A 27,729-nucleotide genomic window follows, 5' to 3' on the forward strand; every position below is an offset into this window, starting at 1 on the left:
ATTTCTCACAAAAAAGTGCTGGCAAGCTTGTGGGTGATGATAGGAATGTAAACAGTGAAGCAGAACTCCTACCAGTGATAATCAGAAAAAAAGTGCTTAACTGATGCCTAGCAGCAAAGGTACAAAAAGGCAAAGCTAAGTGGAAAATGCCTCAGGGGGCACATTACGTCTACTAGTGTGTACAGTGACACTGTTTGCTTCTCTCTAGTGAGTTTTCCATTAACTTCATCAAATATTTATAACTCACCCCCTTTCTTTTCAGAACTGTCAGTTCATTTCATTCAGTACTTAATCATCTGGTGCTTAGTACCTGGTTCTTCTGTTTGTGTTCTGAGAGAGAAAGAACGCTCCGATTTTGATCTCAGCAATGCCACTCTTGGTTGGCCATTCCTACCCAAGGATTAGATAGAGGTGGTGAGAGATGGCGAAATGTGAGACAGGGTTGGCAGGCAATTTCATTTCCCTTTCTCTGGAGTGACTACAATGAAGAGAAGATAAACCAGCAACTTTTGTGCAAGGCGTTGCTGGCTTCTCTGATGGTAGAAAGGTGCTTCTGAAAGTCAGGAACAGAGAGAAATTGTATGCCTACATCTGTTCCTGGTTAAACATCCCTTAATTTTAACCTGAGCAACCTTGGTACTCTTGTCTCTTGTTTGCACTCAGAAAAAAGCTTCTTTCTTACAAATGTTTAACTTTATAGGTTTGAAAAACACTACAGAGTCTGGCACAAAGGGCCTCAACGACCCAAAGGCTTTCAGGGGCTGCTTCTAGAGGGTTACTTTAAAAGTTCAAACAAATGGATTGAGAAACAGCTTTTTGGAACCTACCCTGCTCTTAAAAAGATTGTAACGAGATTGTAAGTAAAATCCCCAAGAAGCTATCTTTAAATTACTGAACCATATATAATCTCCAAGAAAATTATAAAAGTTAATTCTCCATTTCTCTCTCTCCCACCTTCCCCTTCTCAAATTACCTCATTTAATTTATTCTCATAATTGGAAAAATGAGCAATTTTCCAATTCTGTTAGAATGTCTGTGAGATGATAAAGAGAAAAAAAGTTAATCAAATGGAAGAATTTGTGGAGGGATATTAGGTTCAGAAATAAATTATTTCAACATGTGAGGTTTTTATTGGGCTGCCAAAGAAAATCCATGCAGTAGGTCACAAGAATAGAATCAGTAGCGGGTAGGTTTAAGTTTCTTGGTTTATAAAAACTTAAGATGGGTGTTCAGATATTACATTTTCTAAGAAGTTGGGTGGTTTGGAGTACATACTCATGACTATAAATTCAGAGAAAAGGTTTTGGCGAACTTGATTAGAAGTGAATTTAGCAATTATTAATCATTGTCATGAATAATGACACACTGTATTTGACTATATTTTGTTTCAACATTTTAAATTATAAGTACTGGGCTAGAAGGAAGGAAATTGAGTTATAGTGCTGATTTTGTCACTAACAAGAAATGTAATTTTGAGAAAATTCACTTAAATTTTAAGGGCCTCAGTTTACCAAAGATGAACATTGTAATGCCTAATTAGATACTTTCCAACCTTCTGGCTCAAAGAATCACTCCAAGCAAAGCAGAGATATTTTCAGCTTTAGACTTGTCTTCTGCTTTATAATCGGACTTGGTTAGAAAAGGTACTACATTTCTGGACGCTTTGTAGTTTTTACAAATCTGTGCTATCACACAAGTAAATTTTTGCTCCTTACACACAAGTTTGAGGGCTGCAGGTACTAAGAACAAGATGCATAAACTAAAGTTTGCATGCTACAAACTCAGTTGACTTCTTAAGGTTTTCCAGGAAAAAATTACATTGATTTCTTTTGTAGGCAACACATGCTTTCTGTGTAATTCCTGAGTTAAGTGATATTTTTCTTCTTGTTCTGCATCTCTAAATGTCTAGTTCTGAAAATACAATAGGCTTACAGGACAATCAGTAAAACGAAATTAGGAAGCTTCGTTAAGTTGGTCCTGATAATCAAGAGCCAAAATCATACTCCTTAGAGAGTGCGAGGAAAGCTTTGGGAACTCTCTTCCAAGTTCACGTACCAACAGGCCTTTGCATGCATGTACATTTACATATAATCTCAAGAGGTTCTAAAGGCAAAATAACTACTTTCCTTAGAGGGTTTTCAGAGGACCAGTATACAGTCTCTCAAATTTCAGACTTGGCAGTGATCTTTGTCATCTGCACTGTAGTGCTAGGACAGATAGTGACAAGTCTTAACCTTCCAAAGAGTGACAAGTCTTAACTATCCAAATAAGGGAAGAAGGTAGTGGCATAGATAAAACAAAATTGGTAGGCAATTCTCAAATCATTTTCCTTTGATCTTGTAGTGCTCCTTTTACCTTCTTTTGCTTTGTGCTACATGTGGAAATCTGTGCTTCTTGAGAGCACACCGGTTGTTGGTTAGCCATATTTGTGGTAGATTGCTGGGACAAAGCCAGCTTGATTTTAAAATATGCCGTGGATGGTCAACAAAGTGTGTGTGATATATATGGATAATTACGAGCTTTTGAAAGGTTTTATGTATTAATAAGCATTTACTCCAGGGGGAGATCTGATCACATTAAAAAAAGTTGCAGTAATTTTTGACACGGATAGATATGTTTACCAAAACATGTGAATAAACTTTAGAGGGTGGCTACAATTTCTCCTTCCAGATTATTTTCCCTCCTTCCAGATTTTTTGAATAATAATAATAATAATAGCAATCTACTATATTTAGAGGTATATTCTGCTGTGAAATAGCATGGGAGAGAACAAAAGAAGATGTTTGGCTTCTCTCCCTTCTGTCTTCCCCACCCACCTTTTCTTTCTTTTCTATTTCTCTGTGGTCACTTTCTCTTCTCAAATTCCAAAGACAATTTTAGTGTGGGCCTCACTCAATGTGTTGTTCTGGAGAATTCTTGGGGACACCCTAAAGTAATACTGAGTCTGATTCTTATTAGAGTCAGAGCTGAGCAGAGTTTTTAAAGAAATGAAACTATTTGTGAAGGTTTATTTGCTAATGCATGTATCATTCATTTCACCATTATAACAACATTCTCCAGTAGATATTATTAACAGTGTTTTATGAAGTATAAATCAGGACCATAAGTGGCTGAGTAAATTATCCCAGGCTGCTAAGGTTGCAAGTGCCGGGGCCAGGTCCAACTAGCTGCACATCTATATTCCCTTTATGTATCTTTAACTTCAACTTCAGGCACTGTGCAGGGATATAGTAGATGCTCAACTAATAGTTAGTGAAGGTTATTTGAAGAACATGATTAACTTCAAAACTTCACTAGCTTCCTAATGTGGCATCCAGCCACATGTACCACAGTTTTTCACCCTCTACCCTGGACTGGATATTGAGCTTTTGTGTTCTTTGAAGCAGAGTGGTAGACCAGACAACCCCAGGTGGAAACTTCATGTCCTGGAACCTATGAAAAATTGAATGACTTCCTCATTAATCGTTTTCTGAAGTTGTAGATACAATGAATTAAGACATCCACATAAGCCTATTAGATAACAGCATGTATTTTAGTCAAATACTAGAAGATAAGTGTACAAATACACCAAAGAATAGCTGAGCCATTTTTATCTTGGTATTACCTAATCCAAAGAATATTTGGTAGAAATCTCTTGAAGAATTAGGAAATATTAAATGTTGGCATTTTATAAATTTACTGACCTTTTTTTAAAATCACTAATGATGATGTTTTAATCCTGGAAAACATTAAAGTAATTGCAACTAGCTTTTATGCATCAGAGAAAATTCAAAGCAACATTTTTATGTCTGATACTTAAATTTGATAATAATATCTATTGTTAGAAAGTTCCAGAATGACTTTCTGTTGTTTTGAAGGAAAAAATTTTTCAATAATGCTGTAATTCTCTTTTTTCTTTAATAAGCTTATTTATCATTGGTCATTTCTACTATTAGTTCAGATCTTAAATCTCCTGAATTTTTCAATATTTATATAAGTAATGGCATATACTGAGAAGATTACCAGGGTTGGTGTTCTCTCAAACATCAAATCCTTTATCATATTTTCCATGCCTTGGTTGTTGGTTCATTGCCTGAATTAAAAAAGCAAAAATAAACCAAAAACTACGAGTGAGAGACTTTTATAATCCTATTGCTGTTTAACTCTGTTTCTGTGTTTAGATTCCTGCTCCTTAATGAATTGGGAAAAAACTTTGTCTGAATGATGAAAGAAATAATTATAAAAAATATAATTGAGCCCAAAAGATCTGCCTATGGAAATCTGTTTATGATTCATAGTAGTGTTCTCTGTATCATCATTACCCCTTGGATGGTCATTTTAGGAGGTAGAGCTAGGGAATGAATATGATAAGTTGAGCTCATTGGTTTCTAAACAAGAAACTAGAGTTAGATCTGCCCTAAGTTTGTACCTACATTCTATCATTGATTCTAAGTTTCTGAAAAAAGCTTGCAAGCCAGGAATCCACTTACATTTGCTTTAGACTACAGGACACTGGCAGATATTTATGGCTTACTTTGCTTGTTCCGGCTTTTATTTTCTCAAAATACAACTCCCAAGATAGAAAGCCTCCCCAGACATTCCAAGCTTTTCTCAAATGCTACTGTTAAGGTTTGTGAAACTGAGGGAAACAGTGAAGAAGGGGCAGCCACAGGACTAGCATATGGAAGAAACGTGCTATGTTGCTCTGTCTTGGGGAAAGAGGAATGAAGATACGAGGACAGGATGATTAAATATCTTTTCCCACATATTACACATGGGACTTAGTGAACACGCTGTTGTGTCATGATGTGCTCTGTTGTACTGTGCTTAAGAAAAGCCTGCACAAACCCTGTTAAGGAGAGGTGGTTCACATGATGGTGATCTGTTTATGTTGAGGAGAAGGCTATAGAACAGTGAGTGAACTCTCTGAGGGAAAACACCAAACATGGAATTCCATCTCTCTCGAGGTGAGAACCTGCTAACACCTGGATCCCAGTAACCCTCAGTTATTTAAGTTATTTCCTTTTAAGCACTTTCTAGGATATTTGGAGACCTTGGTGATGTGATAATGGTCCTCAATAGTATTAGTTATTGTCTTTGTAAAATCAATTTTGCTCAAAATTACCTCCCCTGAGCAAAGACAGATGTAGGTTTGGTGGAGCCCATTACTAACAATTTTTGGAGCCCTCTTTAAAGAAAGGATACAAAATTACAAATACAAAATTGGCTACAAAAGTGTTTAGAAAGTGTGAGACTAATTTTTTAGAATTAGGAAAAAACAGAGGATCTCTGGGTGGCTCAGTGGTTTAGCACCTGCCTTTGGCCCAAGGCGTGATCCTGGAGTCCTGGGATTGAGTCCCACATTGTGCTCCCTGCATGGAGTCTGCTTCTCCTCTGCCTGTGTCTCTGCCTCTCTCTCTGTGTCTCTCATGAATAAATAAATAAAATTAAAAAAAAATTAGAATGAGAAAAAACATATTGAATCAGAAAATTTAAAAAAGCTGACAATTACCACAGACATAATAAAATTCAGAAAAATAACAATATCTGTGTTAATAAACTCCCTGACACATTTCTACAATGCCTTACCCCCCCCCCCCCCTTACTATTTTTGGCTGCATCATCTCTGTCTCTTTTATATAGCCTTAATTTTTTTTTTAGAGAAGTTTTAGGTTGACAACAGATTTGAGAGAAAGATACAGAGATTTCTTATGTGCCCTCACATATGCATAGCTTCCTCCATTACCAACATGACTCACCACAGCAGTACATTGTTTACCAAGGATGAACCTACATTAACACATCATTAATCACCCATAGTCCATAGTTTACTTGAAGGTTCATTCTTGGTGTTGTACATTTCATGGGTTTAGACCAAAGTATAATAACATGTATCTGTTGTTATAATATCATACAAATTATTTTCACTGATCTAAAAATCCTGTATACTCTGCCTATTTATCTCTTGTCCCCAATCCCTGTGACCACTGATCTTTTCAGTGTCTCCATAGTTTTGCCTTTTACAAAAAGTCATATAATTGGAATCCTACAATATGTAGCCTTCTCGGATTGGCTTCTTTCAGTTAGTAGTATGCATTTTAGGTTACTCTATGGTTTGTTATGGCTTAATAGCTCATTTCTTTTTAGTGTTGAATACTATTCCATCATCTGGATGCACCACAGTTTATTTATCCATTTACCTACTGAAGAGAATCTTGGTTGCTTCCAGTATTTGGCAACTATGAATAAAGCTGCTGTAAGCCTTGGTGTGCAGGTTTTTGATGTTTATATAAATTTTCAACTCCTTTGGGAAAATACTAAAGAATGCAATTACTGGATCATACGGTAAGAGTATGTTTAGTTTTGTAATATCTAATTGCCTCTTTACATGACAATAATTTTTCTAAGATCATTTTCTGTGGTTAAGGTAGACAGATAATTTAATCTTCCTTCTAACATGGCTGAATGAAATTTATGTTTTATCACACAGAGTGGGGATGCATAAAATATGCAATTTCACATGTAGATGTGATTCCTGTTTATAGTTCTGTTATAGGTTTGTGACCTACAAACACAGAGAGTCTGATAAATTCTATTTCTCATGATTGCCATCAGAAAGGAAAAAAAAGCTCACTGTGGTCAGAATTGTTTGCTCTGCTTCATCGAGTATAACTTCTGCCAGGAAAAAAACTTCTAATTGAGGCATACTGAGGTGCCAATTCATCTGTTTACAATGTTACAGGTCTGATGATCAGAAGAGTTTTCCACAGACTGGCTTCTGGGTCTGTACATTTCAAGTCTTGTTTCTGCTTATACCATCCACATGTTTCCTAGGTTGTGAATTGTGGGCATGTTTCTATCCTATAAGCCTGCACCTTTGTGTCAGGATAGAGAGTGAATTGGCACATTGTACTGCACAGTATTTTTGGAAGCCAGTCCTATGCTGTGAGGGAGAGCAGTAACTCAACAAAGATAGAGATGACTGTGAATCACATCAGTATATGCCACTAAGCCCAACAAATGTACCCCCAACTTAATTTCTCCTTAGCTGAACCACAAATACTCATGGCCACTCTGTGGGAGGGAAGGAAAGTGGGCCAGTGGGGATAATGAGTAGAAAGAGACAGAAGCCCTACTAACTGAGGTTAAAATATCCTACTCTTGCAAATTTTGCAAAAAAAATTATGTGACCATGTGAACACACTGGTAAGCCCCTCCCAGGGACTTGGCAATGTCATGTGTAAGCGAGGAGCCCTGAGGCTTAAGATTCATTAGCTTCATGGTAGACTCATTTCTCTATCATTAGATTCTACCCTTTTCTCCAAATGATGTGGTCATAGAGATGTTTATCATTTTGCACCTGTCTTATCTGTCTTATACTGTACTGCTTATAATATTTAAGTGTGTGAATATACATATACACATTCAGATATATTCATGAACTTTGTATATGTGCCCCATATGCCGATCTCAGAACTCTTTGAACTGTGAAATGGTTATCTTTGCTTCCTATGTAATATTAGGCTTTGTGGATATATCTTTCTACATGTATAAACCTGTCATCATTGGGCAAAGGCATGGGCATTTTGAAAGGCCTTTTATATACATTTCACAGTTATCTTCCAAAAAGTTTATCCCTGTGTACTTTCCTACCAGAGATGTATGAAAATCACTATTTTATCATACTTCTCCAAAAAATGATTGTCATGATTCAAGTTCTAAAACAGCCCCATTGCATACATTCATTTGGGATAGTTTTTCTTTATACAATATTGAATTTTGCCATTGGGATCATGGTATATATTTTTTCATTACTCAGGTAATCTGTATGTCTCTAAGCAAATTTTATAATTTCCTCTCTGTGTGTTTTATGCGTTAAAATTTTTCTAGCTAGTTCATATTTTGATACCGTTTTGAAGAGCATCTTTTTTCTCTTGATTGTTTATGTATTCATTGCTGGAATCTAGAAAAAGCATTGATTTCTGTGTATTTATTTAGTAGTTAATTGTTATTTTGACTTGGTAATTTTAGTAGGTATTTCATTGCGATAGATATTCTTTGAGAAAGTTTTCTTTTGTTTTACCAAGGGCTTTAGATATTACGGTTATGCCAGTACTTTTTAAACTTACATAAAACAATCATATAATTATTTTTTAAATTTACATGTATGATAAATTTGATTAACATATTTCTTTAAGTTGCAATTATATTTCTGAATAAATCCTTTTTGATCCTAGTGTTTTATTCTTTTAATATTCTGCTGAATTTTCTCTTAAAAAATAAAGGGAACAGAAGTGTAGCTGCAAGAATGTTTATTACAGCAGTATATAGGAAAGCAAAGGCTTATAAACAACCTAACTATTCAAAACTAGGGTATTGGTTAAATAAATTAATGTATATATCCTCAAGTGAGACTAAGCAGACATTAAAAAGATATTATAAAACTGTATTTTCTAATGTGTTTATGTTATTTGGTGAAAAAGCAGCTTAAGTATGGAATAAACCCATTAAAAAATTGCATTTTTATGTGTGTGCGTATGTCTGTACGTTTGTGTGTGAGTATATGTGTGCAAAAATAAGTGTGCTTGTGTATCTTTGAGTGTATATATACTTAGAATGATGTATACCTGCGTTGTAGCAATGAAGTTTCTCCAGGTGAATGGAAATCATATTTTTTGTTTTATTATTATTTTTTAAAAAATGACAATAGATTTTTTGTGAACAATTTATAACCAATACAAGTTCAGTTAATATCACAACATAAAAACAACCACTGAGCCACCCAGGTGCCCCTAAATTATTCCTTTTAGATGAAATTGGATGTAGCTATATTTTTTTGGTAATGTGAGGTCTTCAATACACGGAATCCAATCTGCTTTTATCACTCATATGTCCTGCCTATCCTTGTGGGCATTAGTTCACAACTCTGGCCTTAGGATTTTTTTTTGACATTGCTCTTTTATGGCCCTGTATATTCAACTAGTCATTTTACTATGATTTTCCCATTCTTGGTGGGCTTAATTTATTTGTAATATTTTTTCTCAGGAAGGTCTCAGGTATTATATTTCCTAAGTTCTATCACATTTCGACGTGTCTGCCCACTGCCCTTATTTCAAAATCAGTGTGTCAGGGTGTAATATATTGTGATATAGTATAATTTTTTTCCTTCAAGATATTGTAGCTATTGCTCTACTGTTTTCTGGCTTAGTATATTGATGTGGAGAAGTCGGCAACCAATCTGATTTCCCTCCTTTTAGCTGACTTGCTTTTTATATCTGCATGGCTGATAGAAACCTATTTCTTTGTGTTTGAATCTTAATCCCTTAACTAGGATATGTTGTGATTTTGATCTTTCTGTATCTTTTTCTCAGTAGAGAAGCTCTGCTCTTTAATCTGAACTTCTCTCTTATTTTGGGGACTTTTCTTTCCAATATTCTGAATATTTCTTCTGTTTCATTTGTTTGAGTCACAATTCCAAAGGCATAAAATATCCTTCTGTTATACTAGCTTTGCCTTCTATCAGCTTCTAACTTGTTTTCTGATATTGACATTATCTTAAGTCTTTCCTCTGTCCTGTTAATATGACTTTCAGTGCTTCTTTCTTGCTCTTTCAAATCTATGAAATAGAGGTGTAATTGTTTTTTTTAAAGAATTTTATCTATCCTCTATCTATTATCTATCTATCTATCTATCTATCTATCTATCTATCTATCTATCTATCATCTATCTATCTATCAACCTATCATTTATCTATTTAGAATGCAAATGGGAGGGGCGGAGGGAGGGGGAGAGAGTATTGCAAGTGGACGGACGCCTAGCTGAATGGGTTGCCCCTTGTGGGGCTTGATCTCACGACCCTGAGATCATGACGTTAGCAGAAATCAAGAGTCAGACACTCAATTGACTGAGCCACCCTGGTGCCAGGTATAATGGTTCTAATAGTAGAGTTGCAGTACCCGGTTATCTCTTCAGACTTCTTTTATGCCTACTCCTGTTGTTTTAGGGGCTTTCATTTTTTTTCCTTCATATTGCCCCTAAATCCTTGTACAATGAATCAATTTAAGAGAATCTCTTTAGCACTTAGAATATGTTTTCTTTCCAACTAGGATTTTTCTGTCCCTCTTGTAGACCATGTCACTTTTCTTCCCTGCATTTTTGTCGTACTTACATATAACTGCAATGCCATTTCTTTTAATCTCACTGGAGCTTAACTCAGGCAGTGTCCAGACCTTCAATTGTTCTGGAAGTGTGTCTATGAATTAATTCTCCAGGATACTCTCTCCAGGAAATCTCTCCACTTTGCCTTTCTCTCTCAGAGCTGCACTCTGAGGCTTGGTTGTTACTATCACTTAATTTTTCTCTAGCCTCAGATCATGACAGTAGGGAAGGTGGAAACTCTGGCTCTGCTTTTTCTTCTCTGATTTGGGCAAACTCCCTGTTTCCCACTCTACTTCATCTAACTGGGAATGTGTTCTCTTCTGGAGTCCTTCAAACATCTTCTGGCTTGTTTGTGATGCCCTGAAGCTTATGCTTCCAGTAAAGAGAGATTGTTCAGATTACTCATGTTCCTTGTTTTACTTACACATTTCTCCCAGGAGTCAGGAATCTATTCACCCTTCCTCTCCAATCAGAATAGGAAAATGTAGCATTTCCTGTGGGGTGGAGCCCCATTAACAGTCAACTGGTGGCCAAGGGGAGTTTTAACTTCTACTTAATCTCTCACATTTTGGCTCTTGCAGACAGTTCTGAGTTTTTTCTTATTTATCTGCTCTTTTGTCTTCATCTCTGTAGTATACTGCCGGAGATCTTTAGCGCCCTCTCTTTTTCCTCTCTAGCTGGAAGAGAGCAGAATGTCACTCCCTAGAAGTTTTCTCTTCCTCTGTGAGTTCCTTTGGTGGAAATGTTTGCAAAGGTGCTCTCTTGACTTTCTCACCAGCAGCCTGCTCTCCCGGCTTCTCTCTATTTTTAGAACTATTAGTAACATTTTGAGGACTTGCTTGACTCATCTACTTTCCCTACCATTTCTTCTGAGAGACGCAGATAAGGTTAAAGGACTTCCTGAACCCAATAAGCATCTTTTATTTATTGGCTTGGCCATCTCTTCTCAAAGTTTATGTCATGTGTTTTTCTTCCTTTCATCTAGTGTTGGAATAAGCAGATTCTCTCATTGTCTGCTCTCCTAACTTTGAAGTCCAAAGTACTTTGCCATTTTTTCTTCCTTTTTAATAAAATGGGCCAGTATATGTGCAGTTTTAAAACTTTTCTACCAGGGACATATATTTCCCTGGCTGTTTTAAAAATTAAAAATGTCATGTTGAGATGGATTTTCTATCACCTATTTAAAGTTGTTATAACTACATAACACGTTAGCCAATAGTTTCTTTTTTTGAGCTATCTAATGTCAGTTTTGCTACCAGAGTTATATTGGTTTTATATAAGGAGATGGAAAGTTGAAATATTTTTATGCATTCTCTTTTTTTAAAATTTTATTTTTATTTTTATTTATTCATGAGAGACCCAGAGAGAGATATAGATAGAGAGAGAGAGATAGATAGAGAGAGAGAGAGGCAGAGACACAGGCAGAGGAAGAAGCAGGCTCCATGCAGGGAGCCCGACATGGGACTCCATCTCAGGACTCCAGGATCATGCCCTGGGCTGAAGGCAGTGCTAAACCACTGAGCCACCCAGGGATCCCCATTTTTATGCATTCTGAAAGAGTTTAAACAGCTTGGCAATCCTTAATTTCGTGATGATTTAGTTCAATTTACTCAAGTATCTGTTTGGTCCCACTGGCCATTTCAGGGGTACATTTTGACAGCTGTTTCATTATTTATCATGGTTATCAATCTATTTTTGCTTCCTGAAATAATTTTGGTAATTTCCTAAAAAATTGCACATCGTATCCAGATTTTTCATGTTTGGCATCTCAAATTTTTGTAATTTCTCCGTCCTTGCTTAAAAGCATTTCTTATTTCTTCCTCTGTCTTCTGTGATTTCATGGGGCCTGCTGCGTGAGAAGGATGACACAAATTGTTGAGATCTCACAGTTGTGTGTGTATGTCTCATCTTCCCACCTCCTTTCTTTTGCAGACCAGGGTGTTTATTCTCTTCTTTTTGGGGCAGTGACGAGCGGATTAATCATACCGTGATTAGTCAGGCTTGGTTCCCTGAACTCACATCCCCCTTGCCCCACAACTACTACTTATCACAGAGTCCTGGAGCTCTGCCTTTGTCTTTCCTGCTGCTGCCACAATTAATCTCTCACTCCCATCTTCCTCTCACTTCCCGCTCTATTTCTCCTAACTGGATCAGTACCATCAATAGCAATGACTAACACTTTCATTGTTCCTTACTTCCCACAAAGTGGCTTCCTCATACTTTTATTTCATTTGCTCTTCAAAACCTTCCTGCAATCTCTTTTCTTAAATTTTCACTAAGACATACATTTTGGAAGTTAGTAATTAAACAAATCCATGCAAGTCATGGAACCGTAACTCAACCCAGACCTCCTAACCACACATCACACTCACTATCTTTCTAGCACATGGTGCTGTAGGTTGCAGCTCTTATGCATTGCCCTCAGCAATGGCAGTTCAAGTGATCAGAGGTTTGAGATCAGTGGTACATGTGAAGGTAGCGTATAAGCTGCATCTGATTGAAATAGAGACCCTGGGGCCCAAATAGGTGGAGAGAATCTTTGCTATAAAGTAAGAATGAACACTGAATTGTTCCCAGATATCCATGCTTAAGGACATAGGGACTTTAAAATATCCCTGTCTCTTACCAAAGTATTCCTCAAACTGGATAATACTAACAGGACAAACATTGCAGAGGTTCACAAATAATGAACAGCTGCAATAGCAAATCCTCTCTTCCTCTGGAGTGTTTTATCAGAGCTTGTGGGCTTCTGGCTTAGTGCTAAATGCTTCACCAAGGGAAGCAATCCACAGGTGGAAGCAGCCATGTAGATCAGACGATTAAATTTCTTTCCAGTGGATCAGGGTCTCATAGAATGGCCTCAGATAAAAGAGAAAGCTGCAGGCAGAAAACCATGACCTCCAGGGGCTGGCTGAAGCAGAAAGGCAAATAGGTGGTAGCAATGCAATGATAATTTTTCCCAAGGCAGAGTCAAATTAGACTGCTTTTTAGTGAATGTGAGAAGCACAGCACACATTAGTTCAGGTCAAGTTTTTAGCTTCTAAGCTTGGGTTCCTCAGGTTATTTCTTGACTTTTTTAAGTCCTGAAATCTAGAACACTCCCTATCATTTGAGTTTCTGTTTTCCTTTAGCCACCACACAGGCCACAGTCAGACATAAACCTATTTGCCTAATTTAGCTTTAGTCAAATGCATTCAACATTTTATTAGGAATTTATGATTTTACTACCATGAACAGCCAATGATATGGTGGGTGGTTCCAAAGATGAGGTCTTGTCTCTCATGGAAATAATATATAACCTTGTAAGTATACCTCATATTTGATCCTTGTGCCATCTGCTCTTCTGTACAACATGGCATTTGATCATTAATGTGATTAGTATAGACTAAAGATGATGGAGTTGTGTAATTTTTAAAATAATACTGTCCTTGTTTCGATTCTGTCTTTATTTATTCATTCATTCACTCAGTCATTCAAAAGAGATTTGCTGAGGTCATTTATGGTGTGCCAGGCTCTGTTCTACCTCCTGGGGATACAACAGTGAACCAGATGGTCATGAATCTTACCTTCAAGAAGATAGTACCTGTGGGATACTCAGTGCCTCAGGAATAGCCAAGAGGAAAGAAGAAATAGTCATCAAATCTTTGTTTTTCATAAACTTGAACCATAATCACAAATAAGAAGGTGGTTATACATTGGCCCAAATGTGTGTGTTGTTGGCCTCTACAGTTAAAAGAATGTAATATTAATGTCTTCAAGGTTCAATCCAGTGTACAACACTCCCCATCACTCTTAATCATATATACCTGACCAGCTTCTTTTATTTACTCTAGAATTGTGGCTCCTGAAGGTGCTGGAACCTCAGACATTTGAACTTAAATCCTGAAAACTTAGGAAGTTGTGAAGGAAGTAAAAGAGAGAAGAGGGTCCTTGGGCCCCAGAGAAATGTAGGTGTAGAAGTGGGGAGCTCAGGAATTTGTTGTCAACACACGCTGGAAAGAGATCACCCTCCAACCCAAGGGATGGAGAGAAGTGGACTATCTGTAAGTCCTAATGCAGTAGGTAATTTTGCCTTCTGGGATGGGGTAGCAAGAATGCAAGGGAGAATTGCTCTGTGGGGCCTTTAGTCAGACTGGTTTATAGGAAGGTCACAGGAGATTCTCATGGTAATAGTATTGCAAGGAAGCAACAGATCCTGGCTATGGAACAAGGTCCATGATGTCCCAGCTACGGTATCTGTGGATTGATGACCAGTATTCGAACACCATAGAGCATTAAATTCTACACCATGCTTGAGCCTATCTGTGGTCCTTGAACTTTCAGTGTCACAGGCCTGGAGTCAGAGGGATACTTCACACATAACCGAGGTCACATTTCCCCAGCTAGCATAGGACTTGGATTTGGCAATGAAGTTGAGGTACTGGGTAATTGGGAACATGGTATTTTCTGTACACTGCAGTCAGTGGACTGAGATTCACACATGTTTTGCTTGTTTATAGAAGGGAGCTTCCATCACTTCCAATTGCAGGCAGGAGAGGAGGATTGGAGGAGGATCATATTCTTGGTGCAGGAGAGGTTTTCCTTGTAATCTGTCTCAGTTGCTGTCATTTGTGAAGGGCTTGGTGTGTTAGTAATCTTGTTCCCTTTTAAGTTTTTATTGTGATTCTTTTTTCTGTTGTCTTCTTCACTCTCATGTCCCTTGGTTCAGTTTGACCACATGGAGTTTTCTAAGACTAATTCTCCTTCCCAGAATGGCTGTTGGGAAGTCTCTTGTTTCTCAGACCTCACAGGCTCAGCTTCATTCCATGGCTCTCTCTTGGCTCCTCTACTCATTGCCCACCAGAGCTGTCCTCTGAGTTGCTCTAAACTCCTCCTGCTGAAGATGGAGGTGTCTGAAATGTGGTCATCAACCAGCAATGTCAGCTGCCGCTGGAGACTTCTTAGAAATGCATGTTCCGAGGCCAGACCCCAGGCCCAGTGAATCAGAAAGCTGTTTGGGTGGGACCCAGCAGTCTGCTGTTTCATAAGCCCTTTGGGGGACTTGGGTGCTTGCTTAAGTTTGAGAAGCTCTGCTGGACAAGGAAGCACTTTAACATTTGCATCAATGTGGATGGAACTGGAGGGTATTATGCTGAGTGAAGTAAGTCAATCAGAGAAAGACAATTACCATATGGTTTCACTCATATGTGGAATATAAGAAGCAACTCAGAGTATCATACGGGAAAGAACAGAAAACTGAGTGGAAAGTTACCAGAGAGGGAGAAAAATCATGAGAGACTCTTAACTATTAGGAACAAACTGAGGGTTGCTGGAGGGGAGTGAGTGCAGGGATGGGGTAACTGGGTGACAGGCATTAAGGAGGGCAGGTGATGTGATGAGCACTGGGAGTTATACGCAACTGATGAATTATTGTACTCTATATCTGAAACTCAAGTGATGTACTAACTGTTGGCTAACTGAATTTAAATAAAAAAAGATCTTCCCCCCCAAAATAGAATGTGAGGTCCTGTGGCAGGCAGCAAAGGCAAAGGTTCTTTGTGGGGAAGTGCAGCTACCTTTTATCACAAAACATACACACTAAAGAACTCAATTAAATCTTCAAGCTCTCCTGTATAAATTGCAGCTAATTTCCTTTACACTTAAACCAAAGTGAAATGTTTTGACCTTGTGGGCAGCTTTTAGGAGAATACTAAGGTCTAGAGACTTCACCTTATTTTTAGACCTCCTTGCCACATTATCTCAGTTAGTTGATTTTCCATTACATCACAGGTATTTCCACTAATACATGCTGCATGTTATTTTACTATTTGATCATGTTATTATTGGCCAAAAAAAGAGAAATATTTAAAAAAAAAGAATTTGACTTTGCAGAAAGTATATGGAAATTTAGATGGAAATTCTTGTCATAAGAATACTATAGATTTTGTCTGGTAATCATGAATACTTTTGATAAAACTCTTCATAAACAAGTGCAGAAAGATGAGATTTTAAAAAACTAAAAACTGGACAAATTTAATATTTCCAGCAAGCAAGTCAGCAATCAGCAAGACTTTTTTTTTTTTTTTTAGCTTCTGTGTTTCCATAACATGCAAAGATTTGCTGCCTACTTGTTTGCATTTTCACTCAGCAGTCTAACATGAATGGAGTGCCTCACTTTTTCTCAGCCAGTAAAGTATTGATTTTGCATCACAAGGGGAAAATATAAATGTCGGTCTTTCTAAGATGATCTAAACCATGATGTTAGAAAATTGCTAAGTGTTAGAAATCTCAAGTACAGTATTGGCGGAGAGCAAAGGTTCACGATTTGTGATGCATAGTGTAAAATCCCTAGATTCTGTTTATAACAATCAAACCAAATCAAAATGGTGGGGCTGTTTAAATCTCTATTTAAAATAAAAAACAGAACCATCAAACCGCCTGGGTAGGTAATACATTTGAAAGAGTGTTAATTATCGATATAGATGATGAAGCATGAATCCTGAGCATTCCAAAAATTTAAAATTCCCAGTGGGTCAATCATAAGAAATATCTGCTTCCTGAATTACTCAAGAATACTGACTCTTACTTAAAAATGCATTTAGGATAAGACTACTTCTTTAAATATATTATGAAAAAATTTTCACTCCTATGCTACAGATAGTTCATTCCTGAGTATGTACTTTTCCTATGTGGCAGCAACCACCCACTTAGAGTCATTTCTATACTGATGTGAGTTGTATTTCACTGGTGATGCTGTTATATATTAGCATTCACTGGCTCTTGTCTTCTTCCATTGCCTTGAGAGAAGGTAGTACTGATACATCAAATTATTGTTTAAAAACAAAGGATGGAGTTGTTGGCCAGGAGAGGTGAGGAGATTTACTTTATTATCAGAATTGGTTTGTTCTTCAAGCTGTTTGTTCAAAAGAAAGCCAGGTAGACATGTTCATGTTCCAATCAGGAAGATTGTGTTGTTGTAAATGTTGTTTGTGTGTAAATAAAAATACCAAAAGAAAAATAAGGCATTATAAAATGCAGAGCAAAAGTGTCTGGGTTTGTCCTCATTATAGTTGCCAATATGAATATTATTAGATGTTAAATCAGTTGGGATTTCCAATTCACCGTTGTCTTCACTCTCTTCTTTTCCCCCCTCCGTGTTATTTCCACCTCCCCCCATAACTCCCACCACTTTGTCATCTGGTATATTTATTTAGAGGATGCAGGCATCATTAAATTAAGAAACAATTTTTACTTACCTACTATAGGATAAACAGAAGTGCAGTGCTCAAGGAGCTAATAATTTAGTGGTAACACAGACATGGATGCAAGAATTATAGCACAAGGCAGAGCATGCTAGATAAAGCTATAAACATAGTTTAGTTTGTAACCAGGGACATCATTGCATGGTACAAGAGGAAATTCACACTGGTTCTTATAGGAGAGAGTTTTGAGCTGGGCCTCAAAGTATGGATAATATTTGAGAGGTGAAGCTGGAAGGAGATGCTTTTTCACATGAAGGTAACAGGTGAGAAACATGACTTAGGTGGGAATGCATATGTCATGAATTATGGTTATGGAAGAATCATTAATATAAATTTTAAAACTCCAACTTTAACAAAGTCTTAAATAAAGGAGGTTAAAAAATACTAAGTGGTTGATAGAGTGCCTCAAATATGGAAGGTAGGGACCTGAGATGGTCTGTTATATCTTCCCAATGATCTCCTCCTCCACCTCATGGACATTGGAGCTATTCCAGTTGAGAAATATACTTACTTAGTTTCTTTCTTTTTTAAAGATTTATTTATTTATTAGAGAGAGAGAGAAAGAGAGAAAGAGAACATGAGTTGGGGGGAAGGGCAGAAGGAGAGGGAGAGAATCTGTCAGACTCCCTGCTGAGCATGGACTGCATGGACTGCATGGACTGCATCATGCACTGCTTGATCCCATGACCCCAAGGTCATGACCTGAGCTGAAACCAAGAGTTGGATGCTCAACTGACTGAGCCACCCAGGTGCTCTGAGAAATATATTTTCTAGCCTAGAAGCTAGGAAACAGAGATAATAATAGGGTAGTAAGCTCTAGAAGCAGTGAGTTTAATGAATCTCTCAAAACAGCAAAGCACTGCAAAATTTCAGGCCACAGTTAATAAATCAAATAATTGATCACTTATTGTATATACTCCATATATTATTTGTCTAAATTAGTTCAGTTCAGGTTTAACATTTTATAAGCAAATTCGGTTACTGAGGCAAATTTTAGAATTAAATGTACTGGATATTTTGAAATCACATAGACCCAGCCTATATAAAAAGAATCCTGGCCAGTGAGTTGGCTGGAATTATTGTTAAACAAAAGCCATAGCACTTTGTCATGGGGTTGAATTTAGTTTTCCTACCACGTTTTTTTTTTTTTTTTTTTCAAGTGAGTCACTAGAACAACATCCTGACCCTACAATATGTTACCAACGAAAGCAAATCTTTATTTTTCTCTGGTTTCTCTTTGCAGCCAAGCAAGGCTTTGGCTGTATTATATTCATCAGCAAGAAATCCCCAAATACCAAGAAGCATACCAGCATCTTCATGGGCCAGGGATTCAGGACAGATTTCAAATTCTGGAAGAGAGAATTGATCTCCTCCTTTTCTTAGCCATGCTCTAAAGCAAAAAATGATTTCACTGACCCATGTCAGACTTAACACTTTGTTTCTCAGAAACAGAAAGGGATCTCCAGCAGGTCTCATTTGTTGAGGATGGCTGCATACAGAGCATGAAACAGGAAATTGGCCTTTGCAGTGTGCAGAAATGAGTCTTTGGCCATGGTGTAGGCTTGTCTAAAACTCTTAAAGCTAACATTCCTGCTGAGGCTTACTCTGAGTGTTTACATATCAAGATCAGATGAAACTTTTTCCCTTTTCCAAGTCAGCAATGCTGATCTAAGAGGTCAGCAAACAGTATTTACCTTTAGCAGGGGACATTGCAATGATCAAAACATTAGGTATGGGTATTAAACAGGTGGAGCCCCATTTATCATTATCTCACAGTCTGGGTCTCCATACACATAGTAATTGGTAGGGAAGTAGGAATTTTCTTGACTTAGATCCCAAAATACAGCAACATGGTATCCACAGTGAGCTCCTCAGCAGCTACTTAGGAAAAGGACAAGAAACTGACAGGAATGCCAGATCTGTTTGAACTAGGATAGGGTGTGGCTCTGCATGGACATCCACAGTCCCTGGTGCAGCTAGAAGGAGCTTGGACAAGAGCAGATGTGGGCTTCTGTTATATTTAAAACAATAATTTTGTTTACCTCTGGATATAAAATAAGAAACTCTCTGAGTCCTTAGACTGAAGGAAGACATAAATTATGATTATGTTTTCCATACTTTAATATCTCCTGAACAGAGAGCCTAATGGTCCAAAATAGCATATGGTGGGAACATGGTACACTATTGACATAGTATTTAAATATGTTTCATCTACTATTTAAGTCAGGCTAGCATTAAAACTCAACATCTGGAGACAACATCCAAGAATATCATAGGTATTTTTTTTATGGCACTGTTATGCTCACCATTTCTTTCAAACTGTCCTCACTGCCTAAAGAGATGTATGATCTCTCTCTCTCTCTCTCTCTCACTCTCCCCCCCACCCTCATTTTCCTACCTTTAGAAAGGAGACATTCTTGGTCCACAGGGGGGGCGTAGGGGGGGGTGGCGGGGGGGAGGGGGGCGGGGGGAGGGGAGGGGGAGGGGAGGGGGGGGGGGGGGGGAGGGGAGGGGAGGGGGAGGGGAGGGGAGGGGGAGGGAGGGGAGGGGAGAGGGAGGGAGGGAGGAGGGCGGGAGGGAGGGAGGGAGGGAGGGAGAGGGAGGGAGGGAGGAAGGAGGGAGGGGGAAGGAGGAAGGAAGGAAGAGGAAGGAGAAGGAGAGGAAGAAGGAAGAAGGAAGGAGGGAGGGAGGACGGGAGGGAGGGAGGAGGAGGAAGGAGGAAGGAAGAAGGAAGGAGCAGGAAGGAGGACGGAAGAAAACAGAATGAGGGAGGAGGAAGGCAGTGGGAGGGAGGAGGGGGGAGGCCATTGTGTGAGGGGAGTTCTTTCTATTTTGTCTTTCTTGATTTCTTTCTTCTTTCTGTCTTTCTTTTTTCTTTCTTCTTCTTCTTTCTTTCTGTTTCTTCTTATCTTTCTTTCTTTTCTTCTTCTTTTCTGTCTTTTCTTTTTTTTTTCTTTCTTTTCTTTCTTTTTTTCTTTTCTTTTCTTTTCTACACACCCAGAGTGGAACCCAGAGCAGGGCTTAAATTCGAGACCCTGAGATCAAGACCTGAGCTGAGGTCAACTCTTGATCTCAGCCAACTGGGTCACCCAGGAACCCTAGGAGAAAAGAGACATTCTTAACCAATGTTGATAGTTGAAGTCTTCTTGGTTCTTTGTAAGTCTTTTTGGTTCATCTTTTTCTAAAATTACTAGATCTATATTCTCAAGTTCCACAAAACTCAAGGTGTTCTTCAGGTTTTGCTTCCTGATCCTTTAGTATAGAGCTCTATTGCTCAAATGAGATGGACTTTTTTGGGGAAAAAAAAGGACTGTGGGACCCAGGACCCAGTCCCTGTGGGACACAGGGACCCAACCTCTCACAGATGGTTCAAATTGTGGTTCTCTCATCTACTAATTGTGTGAAAATGGGGAACTTATTGCTGAGATAGTTCTTCATTGTTCTCTTGTGTATCTTCCCATCTTTTAAGCAGAGGAACTGACTGCCTCTGTTTCAGAATTAGTTTCAAGCATGTTTGCATAGTGATTAACCTTTGAAGATTGAGATAGTGGCTCCTTCCAGAGCAAAGGGAAGGCATGCTTAGTGTTCATTATAAGAATTCCTTAAAAAAAAAAAAAAAAAAAAAAGAATTCCTTTAACACAAACTGTAAAACTTTGTGTAACACATTATAAAATTCCTCTAACTCGATCTATGAGAGTACAGGTGTTACCTGCTCCCCTCTGTGTTGCTCAGTGGGAATTAGGATTCAGGAACTTGGAAAAAGAAAATGATGATACTCTGGCTACTACTGGTAGTGCTATGAATAAGTCCTTTGTCTCTGACTGAGAAATTTCAAGTCTTCTGCAAGCATCAATGAAACTATGGCAGGTAGCTTGTTAGCTTCCAAGTATGATAAAATATCAGACCCTTGATGGTTTTTGACACTTATTTAACAGTATTAACCTTCAGGATCCTCACTTATAAACTAGACTTTATGAATAGTTCTGATAGACTTGTAGTGAGGACAATGAGCTCAGTACTAATCATATACTAGGCTACAATCAATATTTGCCAATGTTATTATTTAAGTGATACTTTCCCCCCTTACCTTAAATAAGCCAATTCTTATGTGTAGTCTTATATTGAAAGAAAGCTCTGTTAAAAGATTCTGTTTAGAAACATACAATTTCAAGATATCCTTCCCTAAATGAAGGTCCTATAGGAGTCCTTTTCTTTCATCTATAAGATTCACACTTTCTCTTCTCATTTTGTTTTTTTGCAGTACAATTTTATAGAAAATCTTGAATGAATGTAACGTAGAAACTTCCATTCAGAAAAAAAAAAAAAAAACCCAAAAAACCAACTACCCAAATTTCCCCTATTTGCTCCATGGAAAGTACAAGGGAAAAAGATACTTTACAATACATTTTTTTAGCTCAGTTTGGCTTATGATTAAAATTTTAATTTTTAAAATATCTTCTCCTTATTCCTCAATAGAACTAGGTGGAAAGCACAGTAAAAAAGCTGGTTTCAACTGAACAAGTTAGCCTGACCATGTGAGAACCTAAGTCTAATGAGTAGGTTTATTGCTGCCCTTACTACCTGAAGACAGAAGACATATAAGTTGTAGATATGATTATGTTACTGCTGTTTTTAATTTTATTTATTTATTTTAAAGATTTTATTTTATCTGTTCATGAGAGACATACAGAGAGAGAGGCAGAGGGAGAAGCAGGCTCCATGCAGGGAGCTCGATGTGGGACTCCATCCTGGGACTCCAGGATCACTCCCTGAGCTGAAGACAGATGCTTAACCGCTGAGCCACCCAGGCGTCCCAACTGCTACTGTTTTATAAAAGCGTCTCCTCCTTAAATCCCTTTTACCTGTAAGGAAAAGTCATAGTAGTTTGGCCTAGTTTTATAGGCCCTTCCAATCTGTCCAGCTTCACCTTCAGTATTTCTTCTGCTTCAATTCTTTTACTTCTTTATAGATCCTTGAACATTGCATGCTATTCCCTTCTCTGTACATTTTAGACATACCTTTCTGTCTGGTATGTCTTTCCTTTCTTTCCACTTAATGCACAATCCCATTCATCTTTTAAAGGTCAGCTCAAGTTTCTTTTTTTCTGGGAGGCTTCTTGGCTTTATCCCAGTAGAATTGGCTTTAAGCTTTTTTTTTGTCTGACTCATGCTCTAAGTTATTATCACTATTCTTACCCTTAAAGAATTGCTCTGTATTTATTTAGCTATGGTCTGTTTCACCAAACTGATTGCTAGTGGCTTCAGAGTAGAGATTGCCTTACTCATTTGCTATGTCTTCTTTGACATGCACAGTGCTGGCAAATGATAGGTCCTTTTCTTATCAATGGAACAGAGAATGGGACTGGTAAACTTTTCTGAGATTTAAGCCATGGAATTTGTTTCATTGGTACTTGGTTAACCTCACTGGTTCTCAGCATTGGTTGCTCATTGGAATCACATGGAGAGCTTTGAAAGAGTACCAGTTGTGTGAGCCTAGTTACTCTGTTGGCATCACTTACATTCCATGGATTCGATTAGTTGGTTTTTAGTGGAGTCCAGGGGTTGTTAATAGTAGTAGTAGGCACTTATATAGCTCTTACTGTACAAGGTACTATTTCAGGCACTGTTCTAAGCACTCTGTTTACATTAATTTATAAGCATTTTTTTTAAGTCAACATTGAGAACCCCTACCTACAGTCTGGCTAAATGGTAAGAAAATATAATCACTGAAGCTGATGTGAAATGATGACACCTTATAATAGAACTAAGCTGGATTCTTTTAGCAGAGCCCATAGTTTTTGTTTATTTGTTTGTGTTTGTCTTAAATTAAGTAAGGAATAAAGGAGTAATTTCAATGTGTATAGTGTTATGGGTTGTGGTTAGACCAGAGAACATTTTCAGTGACTGTAGGAAGAATTCAGATTGCTGAAGAAGTTAAACATTAGGAGTTACTTTTCCAGTTTAAAGTCCAGTTCTCATGAGACAACACTTTATTAACCAATTTGCCATAAAAATTTGTCTTTGCTCACTGGAACTTTTCAGTTTGGAAATAGTGAAGCTAATTTGATTTGACATCTTTGCCATTATTTAAAAGAAATGTAACATCTGGGAAAAAAAAAGACTAATGATTTAAGTAAAGTGATACTATAAGAGATTTACAAAAAATGGTCCCAGGTTAAAATAATGAGTTTTAGTAAGAGTAGTAAGAAGAGCAAAACAGAGATTTTATGTATCCTATTTAAATATGAAAAGGATGTTTTCATACAAAACACATTATAAAACTAGTTTGTTTTGCATTAAAACATATTTTTCTAGCTATCATAAAGAATATTACTAATATGGCTCAGGCCACCTTGGTACTGCTCAGAGCTTCCTTAGTAGTATTCTTGCTGCATTTCTCTCTTCTCCCATCTGTCCTTCCTGCCTGCCAGTTATCTGTCATCACAAACCCCAGGTGTGCATGGAGGGTTAACCTCAGTGAAGCAAAATAGACTTGGCAGTGGACCTGGAATAAACCTACCCACTTGGGTGGTACAGGGAGTAGAAGAGTCTCATAAAAGAGCAAGGTAACAGGGAGCCATTTGATGGCAGCCATTGGGTATCAAAGAGAGCCAACCCAGAGTAACTCAAATGGCCCAGAAGCAGGAAAAGCATGACCACATGGAAGCCAGATAAAAAAGTACTAAAAGATGTACCCAGGTAGGAGGAGAGAAGTCATGTTTGCCATAGCAGGCACTAGCCATAGCAGGTTGGATTTTACTCCCTGTGATGGATGAAGGTTGTTTCAGGGATCAGATTCTACTCCACTATGTTCTGAAGTGTTAGTACCGCTATCAATGCAGGACAGAAGCCAGGTACTAATTACTAGAATTGAGAATAAGGTAGACAGGGTATTAAAAATAGGACCACCAGTTATTAGCCCTAGAGCACAAACTAAGAAGCAGATTAGTCATAAAAATGAATTGATCTTAGGTCTCAGAATTGGATGCAAGTTCCTTAGGTGACCAGGTGCCACCTATCAGTGATGATGGTCAAGTAGTTTAGATGTAGGTGGAAGATAGATATTATGTTTTAGATATGGAAAAAGCACATCTTCTTAACATTTAACTCTGATCTTTCAGATCCATTTCCTTCAATGGCTTCCTATTGTTTCTCGAATAAGCCAGTCTCACTAATCTGACCACCAAGTCTTCCAATTAATTGGATTTTAACTATTTTTCATTCTTATTTCTCATTTCTTATTATATATTCTTTCTTTAACTCTTGCACCTACTTGCTTTGCATGTAACCTACAATTCTATAATCCAAACTAATTAAATATTCTTTGTCTTAATATACTCTATACTTTACTGACTTGATGCTTTTCTCAATTTCCCCTTCATATCTACCTATCATGTAGAAACCATACTGTAATACCAAATATGGCAGGAATTTACTTTTTTCTCTTTTTTTCCACCTTTACTATTGACATTCATTTTTTTAAAAAGCAAAGGCTCATATGGGCCTCATTCATGTTAATATCTTCCAAATCAAGTTCAATATATTGGAAGAGAAAAACACAGGTTTCAAAAAAAACCTAATTTAATGACCTAATGTTTGGACATTACATATATTTTTATTTTATTTTTATTTTTTAATTTTTAATTTTATTATTTTTTAATTTTTTAAAGATTTATTTATTCATGAGACACACACACACACAACACACACACACACAGAGGTAGAGACACAGGCAGAGGGAGAAGCAGGCTCCATGCAGGGAGCCCGACGTGGGACTCAATCCTGGGTCTCCAGGATCACACACCCTGGGTTGAAGATGGCGCCAAGCTACTGAGCCACCTGGGCTGCCCTACATATATTATTAAAATTTACACACATTTTGGGTCTTTGTAAACTTTATTAGATTTGACAGAAAAACCCATATTATTCTTGAGTGAAATCTAAAAACTTACCAATGGTTTAGGAATAATTCAGAAAATTCAGATTTTTAAGAATTTCAATATTTAGTTGCAGAGTACCTGTTTGTATGTATATTGCATATTCAATCCATTATATATACACAGTCTTTTGTGTATGATTGGATTTTCATGCTACTCAGAAAGGGAAAACCATGATAACATAATTTTTATGAACTTAGAAGACAAATAACAACAGATTTAAGAAATTCCATAATAGAACTAGACATTACCTTGAACCATTTGCATTAAGTAATAGTAATTACTGAATGATTGTGTATAAATGAGAAGGGGTTGATCAGTATTCAAAACTAATTCTTAGTATTGTAAGGTCAACAGTTGTCAAACAGGCATGATTTTGACTTGCCCCTCAGGGTCTTATAACAATGTCTGGAGACATTTTGGGTTTTCACAAATGGGGGAAGTGCTACTGGTATCTAGAGCCAGAGGTACTGCTAAATGTCCTACAATGCACAAGATAATTCCCCACAACAAAGACTTATCTAGGCTAAAATGTCAATAGTGCTGAGACTGAAAAACTGGATAGACAGCAAGACTAATATTTGGTCTATTGAAATTAACTTTAAAAACATAGTTTAATGAAAGTGTCAACCATATTCATATATTCATTTCAAAAGGTAACCCGAAGTTAATCAAAGTAGAAATTACATAAAGTACAGTAAAGATGTAGAATAATGACTTTTCAGAGACTACGGATTCTACTACCTTGAAATGTACTGTTTTGACTTTTGCTTAATAGGTAAGACAGATCCTCAGTCTAAGAACTAATTTAATAGTGCAGAGGCTTTTGTAGTGGTTGTATAAATTGTGATTGCTTTTGGTTTGGATTCATATGTGGTTAAGCTACATATTTCCATAGTTTCACTGAATTTTAGTGTTTGCTTTATGGAGTAATATTGGTAAATGGGACAATCCAAATAAGGTGTTCAGATGCTAATCAGCTGTGACTTTGAAACTTTTCTTTCCTTTTTAGAGCTTTGTATCACTTGGGTTTTTATACTTTATGCCAAACTACTTATAACCCAAATGATTTAAATAAAAACTCTGCAAGGTGAGGTCAGTGTGCACTTCGAGGCCAGGGCAAAAGACTTCTGCCATTTGTTTTCACTGTTTTGTTTGGCTTTGTCCATTAAACCAGATGGATAAGCAGAGCACATATGGTGTATGAACTGGCTGGGGCTCCCAGCAGGTCTGAGCTGTGAACTCTGTGGCCTGCTGCTGTGCTTTCATGTTTGAGTTCAGAATTCCCCTACTCATTTGTGCAGGGGCAGAGGCCAGGCTCATCTAAGCTCAGCAGGAAGCAGCCACTCTGAAATCCAGAATGCTCATCTAGGAGGAAAAGGCTTCCACTGACAAAAGGCTTCTCCCGTCTATGGTCTGCTTCTCTCTTCCTTTATACCACTGTGTTCCCTCTCTAAGGCTTAGAGAACGATGTGGGGACACAATTCCTGACTCAGACTTGTGGGCAAGTCCATTTGGAATCCAATTCTGGCTCTGGATTGAATTTTCTTCTGACTAGCCAGATGACTAGCCACTTCCAGAGGGAGAGAAACTGATATGCAAGTTTGTAAAGATCAGGAAAGCAAAGGCCATCTCTAGTCTTGACAATAGTAGCTCTGGTCCAAATGGGACATTTAGTTTGGGGCCGTTTTCCTGTCATTAGTGTTGTGTAAATATTGGTCCTTTCTAGGGGTGAACCATCTCAGTAAGGTGGTGTGGATCAGGCTACTACTATAACTTACGTACTTTTGCTTCTATTGTATTTGATGGTCATGGTAACTTTCACATTTTACACAGTGGTCCTGTATTTAGGAGGCTGTAGTGGTTTTGTAAGCTCATAGTGGTCATGAGCATGGATTTTGGAATCAGAATGATTAGGCTTGACTCACAGTATATATCACTTGTTAGCAAAGGAAACTCAAAAGTTACTTAAGCCCATTGAGTCTAAATTTCTCCATTTAAAAATTGATATCATAGCACTTCTATAACTAGATCAAATGAGATGTTGTATTGTGTTGTGATAAAAGTATATACTCCAGAGCCAGACTGCTTGGGATTGGATGCTGGCTCTGCCATTTACTGGCTGGCTGACCTTGAATACAATACTTCACATTTCTGTGATCTGTGAAAATAATAATAGGGTCAATTTAGAGGGTTGTTGTCAGGATTAAGACACTGTATGTGTAGAACACTTAGAACAATGTTGGGCATCTTGTAGTGCTTAATAACCACTAGCTAAATTATTATTGTGAACTTTTCTCAGTAGCAGAGAAATCTTTTCATGGGTATGTATTCATCACCTACATGCATAGAATTTGTAAATGTACAGGTACACCTCAAAGATATCATGGGTTGCGTTCCACTGCAATAAAGCA

General features: G+C 37.6%; 1 long non-coding RNA gene across 1 annotated transcript in view; it reads left to right on the plus strand.

Moving 5' to 3' along the window:
* The first annotated feature begins 725 nt into the window (after window positions 1-725).
* Window positions 726-27,729, plus strand: part of LOC111098335 — a 472,612-nt gene continuing 445,608 nt past the window's right edge. The window contains exon 1 of the long non-coding RNA XR_005367959.1: window positions 726-856. This is a non-coding gene — a long non-coding RNA (uncharacterized LOC111098335). The remainder of the gene's footprint in view (window positions 857-27,729) is intronic.

Source organism: Canis lupus, chromosome 12 (assembly GCF_011100685.1).
Source record: "Canis lupus familiaris isolate Mischka breed German Shepherd chromosome 12, alternate assembly UU_Cfam_GSD_1.0, whole genome shotgun sequence".
Lineage (NCBI taxonomy): Eukaryota > Metazoa > Chordata > Mammalia > Carnivora > Canidae > Canis > Canis lupus.